Genomic DNA, 14822 nt, shown 5'->3' with positions numbered 1-14822 from the left:
TTGTCTGAGAAAGACTATTCACCCTTCCCTTCGAAGGAGAATTTCACAGGGTACAGAATTCTAGGTTGATGGTTTTGTTCTCTCGAAGCTTCAACTATTTCACCCACCCTCGTTTCGCTGTGTGGTTTCTGAGGAGGCGCTAGATGTAATGCTTGTTTTTGTTCCTCCACGGATAAGCTGTTTTTCCTTCTCTGGCTCCTTTCAAGATTGTTTTCTCTGTCTTTGATTTTCTGTTGTTTAAAAATAATATGCTGGCGTGTAGTCTGTCTGTCTTTGTATTTACACCACTTGGTGTTCTCTGAACTTCCTGCATTTATGGCTTGGTGTCTGACATTAAATTTGGAAAACAGTCGGTCACTGTTTCAAATACTTCTTTTTCCCTCCTTTTCTTCTCCTTTTGGTATTCCCATGATGCACATGTTACACCTCTTATAGTTGTCCAGCATCCTTGGACATTCTGGGTTTTGTTTTGGTTTTTCCTTCTGGCTCTCTTTTCAGTTTGGGGATGTATATTCTAGTTCAGGGAATCTTTCCTCAGCTGTGTCCAGTCTGATACTGAGTCCTTCATGGGGTTCTTCACTTCTTTCAGTGTTCAGATCTCTAGCTTTGTGTTTCATCCTTAGAATTTCCATCTCTCGGCTTGCATTGAGTATCTGTTCTTACCTGCTGGCTACTTTACCCACGAGTGTCCTTGGTGTATGAACCAGAGCTGTTTTAAATCCCCAGTCTGTTCATTCCAACATTCCTACCTTGTCTGACTCTGCTGCTTGCTCTGTTTCTTTAAACAGTGGTATTTTTATATCATGGCATGCCTTTTAAATATTTTTATTTATTTACTTATTTTTTGTCTTTATTATTTTTCTCCATTTTATTTATTTATTTACTTTACAATATTGTATTGGTTTTGCCATACCTTGACATGAATCTGCCGTGGGTGTACATGTGTTCCCATCCTGAACCCCCCGCACGTCCCTCCCCACCCCATCCCTCTCTTCTGAGAGCCACAATGACACGCAGAGCAAAAGGAGCTGTGTAAACAGGCATTAGGTGAGGTGGGATGGGTTTGACATGAATCTGCCATGGGTATTCCCCATCCTGAACCCCCCCCACCTCCCTCCCCACGCCACCCCTCTCTTCTGAGAGCCACAGTGACACACAGAGTAAAAAGAACTGTGTACCATGGGTGTACATGCGTTCCCCATCCTGAACCCCCCCCCCCCACCTCCTTCCCCACCCCACCCCTCTCTTCTGAAAGCCACAGTGACACAGAGCAAAAGGAGCTGTGTAGTCAGGCATTAGGTGAGGTGGGATGGGTTTGACATGAATCCGCCATGGGTGTTCCCCATCCTGAACCCCCCCACCTCCCTCCCCATGCCACCCCTCTCTTCTGAAAGCCACAGTGACACACAGAGTAAAAGGAACTGTGTAGTCAGACATTAGGTGAGGTGGGATGGGAGGTACATCAGTCCTGCGACAAGGGCTCAGTCTTTTAAAGCCGGGCCCATGGGCTGTGAGCTTCACAAGTGCGTCCAGGGCTTTACCCTTCTTAGGTGGGATTGGATAGCTCGAGGGGCTGTGGATGGTGACTGTCCTTCCCCAGGGCAGTGAGGCTCCGATGACACCCAGCAGGTCTAAGCTCTGGGGGATTAGTTTCTCCCCAGGGCAGGCCTTGTTGAGGACAGAGCTCCGCAGTGGTCCCTTTACCCTTCTCCTTGCTGGAAGCCCAGTAGTTCCCCACCCTCAACCCCCATGATATGGAATCTGGTCAACCTCCTGGAGGTAAATCTCACGACACTGTGCCCCATTACCCACAACTGGATTTTTAACTCTCAGTATTGTCTGCACTGAGCCCCCAGAAATTCATCAATTACAGACCAGGGTTTTCTACCCAAGGCTCGGGGTTCCTGAGGCCATTTCTGCTGAGGAATCACTGTGACCGTGAGCTATGACACCCTGGATTCATCTGTCTCTCCAAACTCTGGGCCAGCAGGTTGTCCTCTGTCCTTCCTGCTCTTTCGGATTTGAGAAGAGCTGTGGATTTTTCAGTCTGTTCATTTTTTCCCAGTTGTTCCTGGGTCAGAGTATCGACAGCCAAGCCCTTCACATTCAGAACCAGAAACCAGGAGTCCACACACAGCAGCAGGGTGGACACAGTGACCCAGCCTCACACAGCCTGACCCCAGCCTCTTTGCTCTGCTTCAGTTGTGAGAGGATCCACTTGTGGGGTCCTGTGTGGTGCCGCCCCACGGAATGATATTCTGGGGAACATCCAGGAAGTATTTGTAGAGCAAATCCAGCACAAGAACCATCTAAGGGGCAACACAGAGGGGACCCCAGGGACTCAATCAAGCTCATTCATAACCCAAAAGGATGAGGGGAGGGGCGACGGGTGGATATCTTAACAAAAGTAAGTGTTTAGAAGCATCTTGCTCTTAAAATATGCGTTCAGAAAGTTGAAATTAACATTCCCCACTCAACATCCCAGCTAGAAAATACCAAGAGAAAATGAAGGGAGGCAAAATGAGGATCCTCTTCCCTCTCCACCCCATCCTTAGATCTCAAATCCAGACTTTAAAAGATGATGACATGAGTGTCCCAAGGGAGGAGGGCAATGGCCCAGATTAGGGTTCTGCCCAACTGGGACCTCTTGGTGTAAAAATCATAATAATCCTCTGATCAGAAACATTATCTTGTTCCCCAGTTATTCGTGTTTAATTTTAGCCAGAACAACAGGTGTGGGGCAAGCCTGGCTGGAGACTGTCAAGGGGGATTCTGCTGAAACCCAGCAGCTGAGCAGGGGTCCTCCCTAACCCCACCCACACGCAAGGTCCACTGAAGAAGATGCCAGCATTATATACCCGGAAATCCTCTTCAAGCAAAGGGATTCCAGTTAACCAGCAGAATCTGAACCAGGTTTCCTAGTCTGGGTCGACAGAGATGCCATCACCAAGTTCATGCAAATCTCCCAGGGTACGTAGCTTTTTTGGGCGGGGTACACAATAATGGTTGATCCAACCTGATTTCCACCTGCCATCACATGTCTTTGTCTTCTTGGACTGGAATTGGATGAATGTGTTAGTTGTTACCAGGTCCACTAGACCCACGGTTGGTTCCCTATTTCTCTAGAATTCTCAGTTGCTTGAGAATTCTCACTTGCTCAGTTCAGTTCAGTTGCTCAGTCGTGTCCGACTCTTTGCGACCCCATGGACTGCAGCACGCCAGGCCTCCTTGTCCATCACCAACTCCCAGAGCATACTCAAATTCATGTGCGTCGAGTCGGTGACGCCATCCAGCCATCTCATCCTCTGTCGTCCCCTTCTCCTCCCGCCTTCAGTCTTTCCCAGCATCAGGGTCTTTTCCAGTGAGTCAGCTCTTCCCATCAGATGGCCAAAGGAATGGAGCTTCAGCTTCAGCATCAGTCGTTCCAACTGTTGTTTGGAACAAGTCCTTTCTCTTGTTATTTAGCAGTTTTCCAGTCAAACTTACACTAAGAAGATGCCCGAGCTGAGTGTATTCACTCATCACATCAAAAATATTTCTAATAGTTTGGGAGTTGCAACCTATTACTTTATTTTCTTGTAAAAAGCTTATAATAAAACAATTGGGAGTTAAGGTTTATGATACTTCTTGGTATTATTTACTTTTGGCATTATATAGTACTCTGATACACGAAATCAGTACTGAAAATAAAGCTGTTATTCTTTAAACAACTGTAAGTATCTACTTGTAATTATTTTATTTGTTTGAATATGAAACTTATGAAAATATTCTGAAAGGTCAAAGATAATAAAAGGATTCTAACAGTATTTTCTAAAATGCTCAATTTACCTCTTGTTGAGATGTTTCTCAAAAAAGATTTTACTTTAGGAAGGTTGTATTTTAAATGGTATATTCCATGTAGATTATCTTCCAAACTGAATTATTGATAATGCTTTGTTTTTGCTACCAAAAGTGGATGCATGTTTATATCAATGTACTTGCACGTACACATATCATTTGCTACTCAAATATTAGTAATTTCCAGGACAACATATGATTTTACATTCAGAGTCTATGAGTTCAGATTGTCTAATGATTTGCATGAGACCATGGTTCTCCTGTAATAATTGTAACAGTAACTTTGATTTTTACATACTTTTAAATATAGGTGGGGGTGGGATGCCAAAAAAGCATCCTTCAATTATTTTCAAATAATTATATGTTACCCAGATGTACTTTTCTGTAGCAAGTCTTGAATATGAAAGGGTTTTTAATGTCAAGAATTTCTTTTTCTAGGCATTCTCATCACTTGGTATCTATAGCAGACTGAGTGAATTCTTTAATCATAATTTTACCACCATACATCTATTACATTATCTTGGAAAAAAAGTGAACATTTTCATGCTTCTTAACGTGTGGTCATGTGATCACTTTAGTACGGCTTTCAGTTTGCCCAAGAGTCCTGCTCTGGTTTTCCCCCTAATTGGATCTCATCCAGTTAATGTATGACCCCTTTTAGCCCTTGTAATATCTGTTCCATAATGAGCGGGAGGGAGGAAAAAAAAAAACTGTTGAAACTCTATCACATAGTAAGTATAGCAAGAAGATGAGGTGGTTAAATGTAACATGTAGCATTACCAGCCAGTGATGTGAAACGCCCACTGTAAGCCTGCACTCCTGCGGCGGGGAAGGGGGGCTTCCCTTACCTTTCCCATCCATGTAAGAAAATACATCTCAGGTTTTCACTATATGGAGGAAAGGAAAGGGTCATAAATTACAGATTAATATGTATTTCATAGTCTTTCCCCTTTTTCTCTTAATGGTTTATAGTGGAGACCGCGCAAGTATGGATTAATTTAAACTACTTGAAAATCTGGTTATGCATTTTATGAAATCAGACATTCGTTTCTGTAGAGAAAACAGTGTATAGTGACGGGATCGGCTTTACAGGCAGGACTCCAACGCTCTCATGTAATTTTCATGCAGGACAAACTCGAATTAGCAAAACATCTTATAAAATAATAGAAAAAGAGATTGTCTGGATATTTTAAATTTCAGCTGGGCAAAAGGCACTGTAACAGTGATTCTGATGAGAGGTTGGGTTTGTGCTATTTCGCTTGCTTTGGCATGCTTTCAGATTCTCATCCAGCTAGGCTTATCTTCAATCTGGAAAAGGCTGACGAATATCATTAGAGGCAAACTGGAACTCACATTGCATTATGACAAATGTAAGGATTTTTTTTTCTTTTTTTACTTTAAAATGAATTCAGATTTGCATGATCAAAAGTAATCCGAGAAGGCACTAAAGTAACTTTCAAACATGACTCCCGGACCTCCAGCGAAAATTTAGAGAAAGTGGAAATGTTACCATACAGTTAAGAAACATAATTGTACAGTTTTTTATGAAGGATTAAAAAAGAAAGGATTTTGGAAACTACAGACTTGCAAATTTGATGTGAATTCCTGATAGTAACCAAGAACAAATGCCCAGGAAAAAAAAAAAACAAAAAACTGGACTGATGACGAATCACAGGAAGAATGAATGACTGAAAAGAAGCCTGAAAACAGGTTGAAATAGAAAAGATGGCCAGTAGGACACAGGGCAAGAAGGAACTCTCCGCAGAAGAGGTCACGTGGGAGAAGAATTAGATTGTTGCTTGGTTCCTGAGGACAGAGCCTGGACCACAGCGTTGGCAGGAAAAAAAAAGTGATAGATTTACCAGTCATTGGAGCGCTTTGTAAATGTAGTGGGCTGTGAGAGTAATGAGAACCCAGTTGCTTGGAGTTTAAGCAGAAGTTGGATAAATACACTTATGTTTTAAAATAATAACAACCCCCTCTCCACGCAAAGTACTTCCTGCATCGTGTCCCCCCCGGTGGCTCTGTGGTAAAGCATTTGCCTGCCAATGCAGGAGGCATGGGTTCTATCCCTGTTCTGGGAAGACCCCACACACCCACACAGCAGCTAAGCTGCGAGCCACAACTCCTGAACCTGTGCTCTAGAGCCTGGAGCCCACACAGCCTGGAGACCGAGCTCCATGAGGAGAAGGCACCGCAGGAAGAAGCCTGAGCCCTGCAGCTGGAGAGGAGCCCCTCCCGCTGCAGCTAGAGACCAGCCGGTGAGCAGTGAGGACCCAGAGCAGCCACAGTAAATAAAACAAACAGATAAAATTACCCCCCCCACTGAGACGCTGCCTGCATTTTGTCAGATGAGGGAGATGACTTCTCAAGTTATTCTTATTTGAACTCATGTCAGCAAAATATTTCCTGTTATTTCATTTTCAACTATCTCTAAATTTTTCTTTACATTAATTTCATTTTGATGGTGAGATTTTTAATTTATTAAGTGTAGATTATGACTTAGCAGGTAAGGGACAAATCACTAGCTTTTTATATCTTCACAAATGATGCCTTCAGAAAAAAAGGAATTTTTGGCGGGGGAGGAGGGGGCATTCATTTTCTGGTTTTGTCCTATGGCTAGTCATATAGACATTCATATTACTTCACACAAACTAGGAATATAAGAATTGTTAATACTCAACTTTATTATTGACTTCTTTGAAAAACACCCAAAAAGTATAAAGAATGAAAGAATTGAGATGCAATCCTTTTGAGAATATTTTTAGGGCTTGGGCTTGAAGCTGTTCTGCTGCTGCTGCTGCTGCTAAGTCGCTTCAGTCATGTCGGACTCTGTGCGACCCCATAGATGGAAGCTCACTAGGCTCCTCTGTCCCTGGGATTCTCCAGGCGAGAATCTGGAGTGGGTTGCTATTGCCTTCTCTGTGAAGCTATTCTGCTGCTGCTGCTGCTAAGTCGCTTCAGTCGTGTCCGACTCTATGCAACCCCATAGGCGGCAGCCCACCAGGCTCCCCCGTCCCTGGGATTCTCCAGGCAAGAACACTGGAGTGGGTTGCCATTTCCTTCTCCAATGCATGAAAGTGAAAAGTGAAAGTGAAGTCGCTCAGTCGTGTCCGACACTTAGCAACCCCATGGACTGCAGCCTACCAGGCTCCTCCGTCCATGGGATTTTCCAGGCAAGAGTACTGGAGTGGGGTGCCATGTTCTAGGCAGTGTTAAATAGTCTCCAGAAAAAAAAAGAAAAGATAAAACTCTTTATTCGGTCACAGGATCATAGGCTGCCTGACCACATGGTTGGAATCTCAAAGTTAATTGCTTGTGGCTCCCTGGCCTCTGAGTTAACTGTAGCAAGGAACACATTTTGAATGGTCTAAAGAGAAGTGCTACCTGCAGCTGGGAATCCTGCTGTGTGCGGCTGTCTCTGCCACCGGAGACCAGGTACCACCACGACCCCATCTTCTCTGGCCGGTAGTAGAGGAAAGGCTCTGCAATCAGATAAACAAATTAGTATACCCCTGTCCTGGCACAAGAGGATGCTATGGTAGATCGTGAGGAAAGCAGTGTGAGAAGGAGAAAAATGAATCCAGGCTTAGAATCAGAGTCTAGGCCAATTCTGATGAGACTATCTAAAAATTTTCCAATTGTTCATGGGTGGGTCTCAAGGTAAAGAAAGCACAAAACTGAGGGCTAGGCTTGTGCGGGTGTCTTTTTATGAAACCGAAGATTCCAGGAGCAAGAAGCGGGTGTTGTTTTAGTGGGGGCTGGGGGAAGAAGACCAAATATAAACATGTGGATTTTTAGATGCTTGTGAAGCATTCATGAGGATCTGTCAAGTGAGATCCATGAGTCTGGCATGGAGAATTATCTTGGCTGCAGAAAACAAATTTAAAAATCTCTCTCTTTGTGTGGCATTTAAAGCTTTAGAAAAGTATATGATCAGCTGGTTGGGTTTAGAGAGAGAGAAAGGAAAGCTGACCTATAAAAAGGTAGATGGATAAGGTTCACATACCTGCGACGTTCACATACCTTCTTTTTGAAGGGGTTTAATCAGAGACAAGGATACAAAATTTGGCCAAGATGTCAAGATAAGAGCTGAACCTCTTCCCCAGTCTCTTCTGAATGGACCCAGGAGAGCCAGTGAATTCCAAGCGTGGCCAGACTGGACAGATTAAAGAGTTGACAAGACTAGGTTGGAATGAAATCCCACCCATGGAGTGGGCTTGGCACCAAGACACTGACTCAGTTGCAGGAGATGGGATTTTAGTCTGGGAGGCACACTCACACACACATACCCTTCCACCATCCCCCATCCACACACACAGGCCAGCACACCAGGGGCAGAGCGTAGCAGAATCAGGAATGGGTTGTGATGGGTGGAGCTTAGTAAGAAGCTGTTGGCTTTGATGACCCCAGGACAGCCACAGCTGACTAGGAGGAGTCAAGCCTTGAGTGACCCTCCCTTCCTGCTGGCAAGTCCTCGGTGCCCAGGAGTTCAGCACAGAGTCACTGTCACAGGTTCTGAATTCGATGACTAGATAATGCTACCATTCTCGCTTACAGAAGAAGTCTGTAAGATCCTCGGCACGTGGATCGCAATGTCCACCAAAGTGGACATCACATCTCTGCATCCCAGGGACCCCTCCCTGCCCTGTGAACATAATTGTTCCTCTTCTCATCCTCCACCCCGAAAGCACTCGAGTTGATAACTTCATTGTCAGGCAGCTCATATCCTTTGCCCCACAAAACCACACCAAGAGTGTCGCTTCACACCTACAGTAAAATCCACAGCCTCAAGGGCTCCTAACATTCAGGTGCCTGGCCCACCATCCCCCTTCATGGTACCCACACCACCTCCCCTAACCTTGGGGCCAACTGCCCCGCCTACGCTTAGCTGCTCTAACGTCTTCCTTTGGTGTTTTGCTTATTTGCTTACTCGGTTCCCTTTACCCTGATTGCACTCGACCCTAGTCTTAAGGCAAGGCGTGTCCTTCCCTCGGGTTTCAGCACAGCTGTCTCTTTCTCAGTGGGGTCTTACTGAACTTCTTACTTAAAATAGTCCCCTCTTTTAATTCCTCAGCTCACTTTGTGCTTTGCAGCGGTCTGTGTACCACCACATGTTGACTCGCTAAATATCTCCCTCATCATTAGACTAAGAGCTCCATTAAGGGCAAGAGTTATGAGTTTCTATTCACCATTATATTCTCAGTATTTGGCATATGGGGTATTAACATTAAGTAATAGCTCCCAAAAGAATAAATAAATACATGAAGAAGTGAATGAGTGAATTAATCCACAAACAGAGGAAAAATCTTTATCGTTAACATCTGGATTTTTAGGGCATGAACACAAGCCATAGGCAACAATAGTAGGGTTCAGGCAATCGACTTTTTTCTGTGGTGTGTGAAACTACAAAATGTCGTTAATAGTCCTACTTCAGTAAGTTAAGTGTCATGACATCTGTTCCTGAATTCTGATGTTTTTGAGACTTGATTTAGATTTTTTTTGTATTGTTCTAAATTTTAAACTATAGTTATGATAGCTAATGCATTTATATTTTAATTGATCTAGAAATTTACTTTTATTTTCAACATGTTATATCCAACCAATAAGGAATAATTCATTTGTTTACCCTAGACCGAATGTGATTCTAATTTAACAACTTACTAAATTTCCCTACTCCTTTCAGAATTGAGAAAACTTAATTGTTCTCTTTCTTAGAGCAAATTACTTGTGAATTCCAACTTTAGTCTGAGTTTATTATTAAGAAGCAAGAACAGATATGTTTGGACAGTAGATTCCGCACTGTTTCCAGTTTTTAAAACTAGTTTTCACATTAAATTTATGTGAAGGCCCAAGAGAAGCGAGTGAGGAATGGGGCCAGTGTTTTGCTCTGGGGCTGATAATATTTGTAGGAATAGTTGCTATAAAGCCTGCTAAAATCTGCGGTCTGAGGAAGAAAAAAAAAACATGTCAACCACTTTTTGGTTCAAAATAAATTTTCTTTGAAGTCACAAGTCATCTTGACTTTTGTGCATGCTAAGTTATGTCTAATATATAACAAGGACTTTAAATGATGTTACATAATGGATAAGAGTCTTGTCATTTCAAAACTCAAACAATGACGTAGGCAGTCTTCACTCGTGCATATAGCCCCAATATGCACGGATCTCAGTAACTGTGGTTTACTTATGTAACACTCGTCCCCAAATGACGTGGCTCAAATTTCAGTTACCAGGGCGTATTAACTGTGAATAATGGCACAGAGTCACATTCCGCTGCCAGCTTTTCAGTTCACAAACCACTTTCTAAATAACAGACGCAAATCATGTTCACGAGTGCCCAGCCATGGGTTGGCATCTGGTCACCATGCATCCATCTATGATATTATTTGTCCACACACAGACAGGAGAGTGTGTAGCTGTGTTTCTTCCTTGCCTCCTAGGGATAAATACACGTGATGTTTGACAAAGCAAGTCATCAAAAGAGAGACAGCAAAAGGTGACATTTCATTAAAAAAATGCAATAAGATCACACTGGAGTGAAATTTGCACAGACGGAAGCGTGGATGAGCACTATAGAAGCGCGGGGTGGGCACCACTGTGCGTCCAGAGGGGCTGAGTAAGGGTGAACTTACCAACACGAGTGAGAAGGATGTGAAGATGATGATAAAGGTGAAGATTTCCTACAGGAAGAAGCACCGGCAAAGAATTCATATTCAAGGGATTTTCTGAGATAGTTCATGACTTTGAAAACATCAAGGGTAAAATGTCGGAAGGTGAACCGAACTTAGGAATATGAAGACTCATAAGACGTAGAAAAGCTTTCTGTGTCTTACATATATGCGACATTATGGTCTAGGATGAAGGCAAGAACTGTTCAAACTACTGCTGAAGATGGTTTACAATGAAATGGGCGCATGCTCAGTCGTAGCCAACTCTTTGCAACCCCATGGACTGTAGCCCGCCAGACTCCTCTGTCCATGGAATTCTCCAGGCAAGAATACTGGAGTGGGTGGCCATTTCCTGCTCTAGGGGGTCTTCCCGACCTAGGGATTGAATCCAAGTCTTCGGCATCTACCACATTGGCAGGCGGATTCTTTTACCACTCCTAGTCTTTTAAATTACAGTGCTATAAATAAATATTAATTGCACTGTTTTCATTTCCCATACATTTATAACTAATAAGAAGAGGTATTAATGTTTTAGAGAAAAACTTTGAAAATGATAAGAAAAATCATAATTTTCCCATTGATTATTAAGATCACTTTGTACAATTTCTGTGTGTGCATCTTATCCATAGTCCAATACTCTAGTGGAAAACAGGGAATGCCTGCACTAATTTCTTTACTGCATGTGAGTGATCAAGAATCAAGTTCAGTATATTTTATCAAGTAACAGGTACTGGGTGGTTTCATTATCACTAACCACACTTACACAATAAAGAGTCCCCAGTTTTGATATGGTTTGGAATTTACAGATGGCCTAAAATTAAGACAATTACTAATAAAAACCTTTTAATATGAACAATAACTGATCCACATTTCAGGACTAACAAAGTCCATGGAGTCTGATCACATATAATTAGAAAATATATCACATTGCAATGCTGAAAAAAAAAACTAGGAAGCATAATTGAAGCTTTGAAAGACATATGTAGAAGTTATAATTTATTATTTTGAAAAAAAAAAAAGATTCATTCACATTTTTGCCTGTACCAAGAAAGATTTCATAATTTTGGGGGGAAAGTTATAAAATATTATCAAATCTCCTAATTATAAATAAATTAATTGTGCAAGGATTTGTTCCAGTTATAGAAGCAAAAGGATAAACTAGTAATACATTTCAGGGTAAAGAAGCACAAACGACGGCTTACGTCAGCCTTTGTGGCCTAATGTGCTAAGTTGCTCAGTCGTGTCCGACTCTTTGCGACCCCAGGGACTGTAGCCCACCAGGCTCCTCCGTCCATGGGATTCTCCAGGCAAGAATACTGGAGTGGGTTGCCGTGTCCTCCTCCAAGGGATCTTCCTGCCCAGGGATCAAACCTGCGTCTCTCATGTCTCCTGCACTGGCAGATGGGCTCTTTACCACTAGCGCCACTTGGGAAAGCCATGCCAAGGCTGGAAACGAAACGGAGCTAAGATGGTTTAAGAGACTATGATGAACAGTTTGGATAGAATTAGAAGAACCAGTGAGGTCTGCTGAAGCAGCCAGAGATTAGCAAAGGTGAGAAGCCTTTCTCACCCTTGGTGTTAAGATCGACTCTGTGTTAACAGCCCAGTGAAGGGACAGGGCACACTGCCCCAAAGCCTTGGTCCTGGAAGACCCAGAAACACGGCCTAATGCAGAACGAAAGACATTCAGACCTGATTCTCCTCACAGTCTTGTGCTGGTGGACTCCATGGGCTAAAACCCACTGGGAGAAGACAGCCAAGAGAACCCATGATAAACCCATGATGAAGTCAATACTCCAAGGCCGTAAGCAGGTCAGACAAGAAAAGTTTAGCTCCAAGACTGTCAAACGGAATAACCATCAGAACAACCTACATCATAATCAGACCTTACAACACCCTCTCGTGCTGCTAAATTCTGCTTCAGAAGAAGACTGAAAAGCATCTTAGGATTTGAAAGAAAGCAGACCCCAGTTCAATTCCTGGGTTGGGAAGGTCCACTGGAGAAGTGATAGCCTACCCACTCCAGTATTCTCAGGCTTCCCTGTGGCTCAGCTGGTAAAGAATCCGCCAGCAATGCAGAAGACCTGGGTTCGATCCCTGGGTTGGGAAGATCCCCTGGAGAGGGGAAAGGCTACCCACTCCAGTATTCTGGCCTGGAGAATTCCATGGACTGTATAGCCCATGGGGTCATAAAGAGTTGAACATGGCTGAGTGACTTTCACTTTCAGACATTTAGTAAACTCTACTTGAATTCTAGAGAAAAAGTGTTACAGTCTTAAGGAGATGTGATCCCCACTTTACTACTTAATTTTGTTTAATCTGCATTTCCCCACTTCATTTAAGGTATTGGTTTTCTATATGCAATTTTTAAAAATTTAAGTTGACATGCTGCATTTTCATTTTTTATTCAGTTCAACAAATTGTCTTTCATTTTCTCTTCTTAGCCTCACAGCATGCCGGACCTTAGTTCCCTGACCAGGGATCAAACCCCTGCCACCACCTCCACCCCCACCCCCCGCCCTCCGCCTGCAGTGGGCCTGCCCGCAATGGAAGCGTGGAGTCTTAAATGCTAGACCATCAGACAAGCTCCCCTCAGTGGAAGTGTGGAGTCTTAAACACTGGACCACCAGGCAAGTCCCCAAGGTATTGTTTTATAAGCCTTCATTTTAAGACACTCATAGGCACCAGTTTGGGGTGTTCAAAGATACATGCAAAAAAAGTGAAATACAATGGCATCACAGAGAGGAGTGGGACCTTGCTGTCAGCCCATGAGGAGGTGGCCAGCGGATGCTACTTGTTCTGTGCAGTTATTACAGGTGAGCGGGCATCGCATCTCAGAGAGCCGGGGCAGCCTGTTCAGATGTAGGGAAGCAGGAGGCCCCACGGGGCTTTCTTAAATCAGCAAGTATGTTGAAACCCCAGAGCACAGGGAAAGAAGGTGCTGTGATACAGATTTGGAGGACACACACCCTTCTGCAAAAGGTGCTGCCTTTTGCATCTTGAAAGAAATGTTGGATTTTATATTTTCAGAGGAAAAAAAAATGGAGAAACACTGAAGCGTGAGAACCAAGGGAGAACTAGTTCCTTTGAAAGCTTGCTTTGCTGGTCAGATAGATTCTGCCTTCTGAGCAATAAAATGTTGGAGCCACTTAATTCAGGATTAAATTGCTGTTACTCTGGGGGTAAGAACCTGAAAAAAAATAAAGCCCTCAAATGGTGATTATGTTGTTTCTATGATGATAAATAATGGTTCCTAAAGTGCTTTACAATGACCGGGTCAAAGATTTAATTAAAAACTATAAGGAGCGAGCTTCACACGTTGCACCAGACCTAATGTTTGCCAATGGCCACAGCATCAGTCTTGAGGTGTCAAGACAGAGCTCGTGCAACAGGGTGGACAAACATGGCTGCCATTTGCAGCTACACATTTGTGTGATCTGGGGCTTCTGACACATCCGGACTCTAAGGAAGGGAAGGAAAAATCGTGTGGATACTAGACCTGATATGCAACGCCGGATCTCTGGCTCTCCTTGAAGAGGACATGCAAGAATTTGCTGATTTATATACAGGCAATTCTCTGGGCAACGCACATGAGAATGAATTCTGAGGCAACAGAAGGAGGAAGGCAGAGAGAATTTTACGTAAGGCTGGGTTTACCAGCTTTGGTGCCCTCAGCAGGAAATCTAGACACAATGGAGAGTACAAGCAGCTGCAAGGAGTTCAAATTCCTTGCTCCTTTGTTTGGGCTCAGAAGTAGAGCACACTCAGTGCAGTTGCTACCTGGGACACTCATTGATAAAATGTTGACATTATAAGCTATTGATACTATGTATAAAATAGATAACTAATGAGAACCTATCCTACAGCTCAGGGAACTCTACTCTGTGCTTGGAGGTGACCAAAAGGAAAAGAAATCCCCCCAAAAAGGGACACATGTGTATACACATAGCTGATTCACTTTGCTGTATAGCAGAAAGGAACACAACCTTGTTAAGCAACTGTGCTCCAGCAAAGATTAATTCAAAAGTAAAATGCAGAAGAGACTCCATAGACTTTGGGGACTCTGCCCTCTTCAAAGAACTACATACCCTTCCCTCCCCTGGACTTCATGTCTTTTAATGGTGAGGGTATACTGTTATCTTTGAAAAACAATTTTGTGAAAATTTCCGAGAGGCCAAGGATGCTGATGGTAGATGCTGTGGCTGATTTCATCAAGAGTGAGAGGCATTGCTCCTGCGGGCAGCGTGGTGAAACCTTCACTTGGGTGGGAGAGGTGACCAGGAGAGGCAGCAAGAGGGTCTGATCGGCAAAGAGC

This window comes from Bos grunniens, chromosome 16, assembly GCF_055505025.1.
Source record: "Bos grunniens cultivar Pamir isolate PY7600 chromosome 16, Bosgru_T2T1.0, whole genome shotgun sequence".
Lineage (NCBI taxonomy): Eukaryota > Metazoa > Chordata > Mammalia > Artiodactyla > Bovidae > Bos > Bos grunniens.
This window is presented reverse-complemented; position numbering follows the sequence as displayed.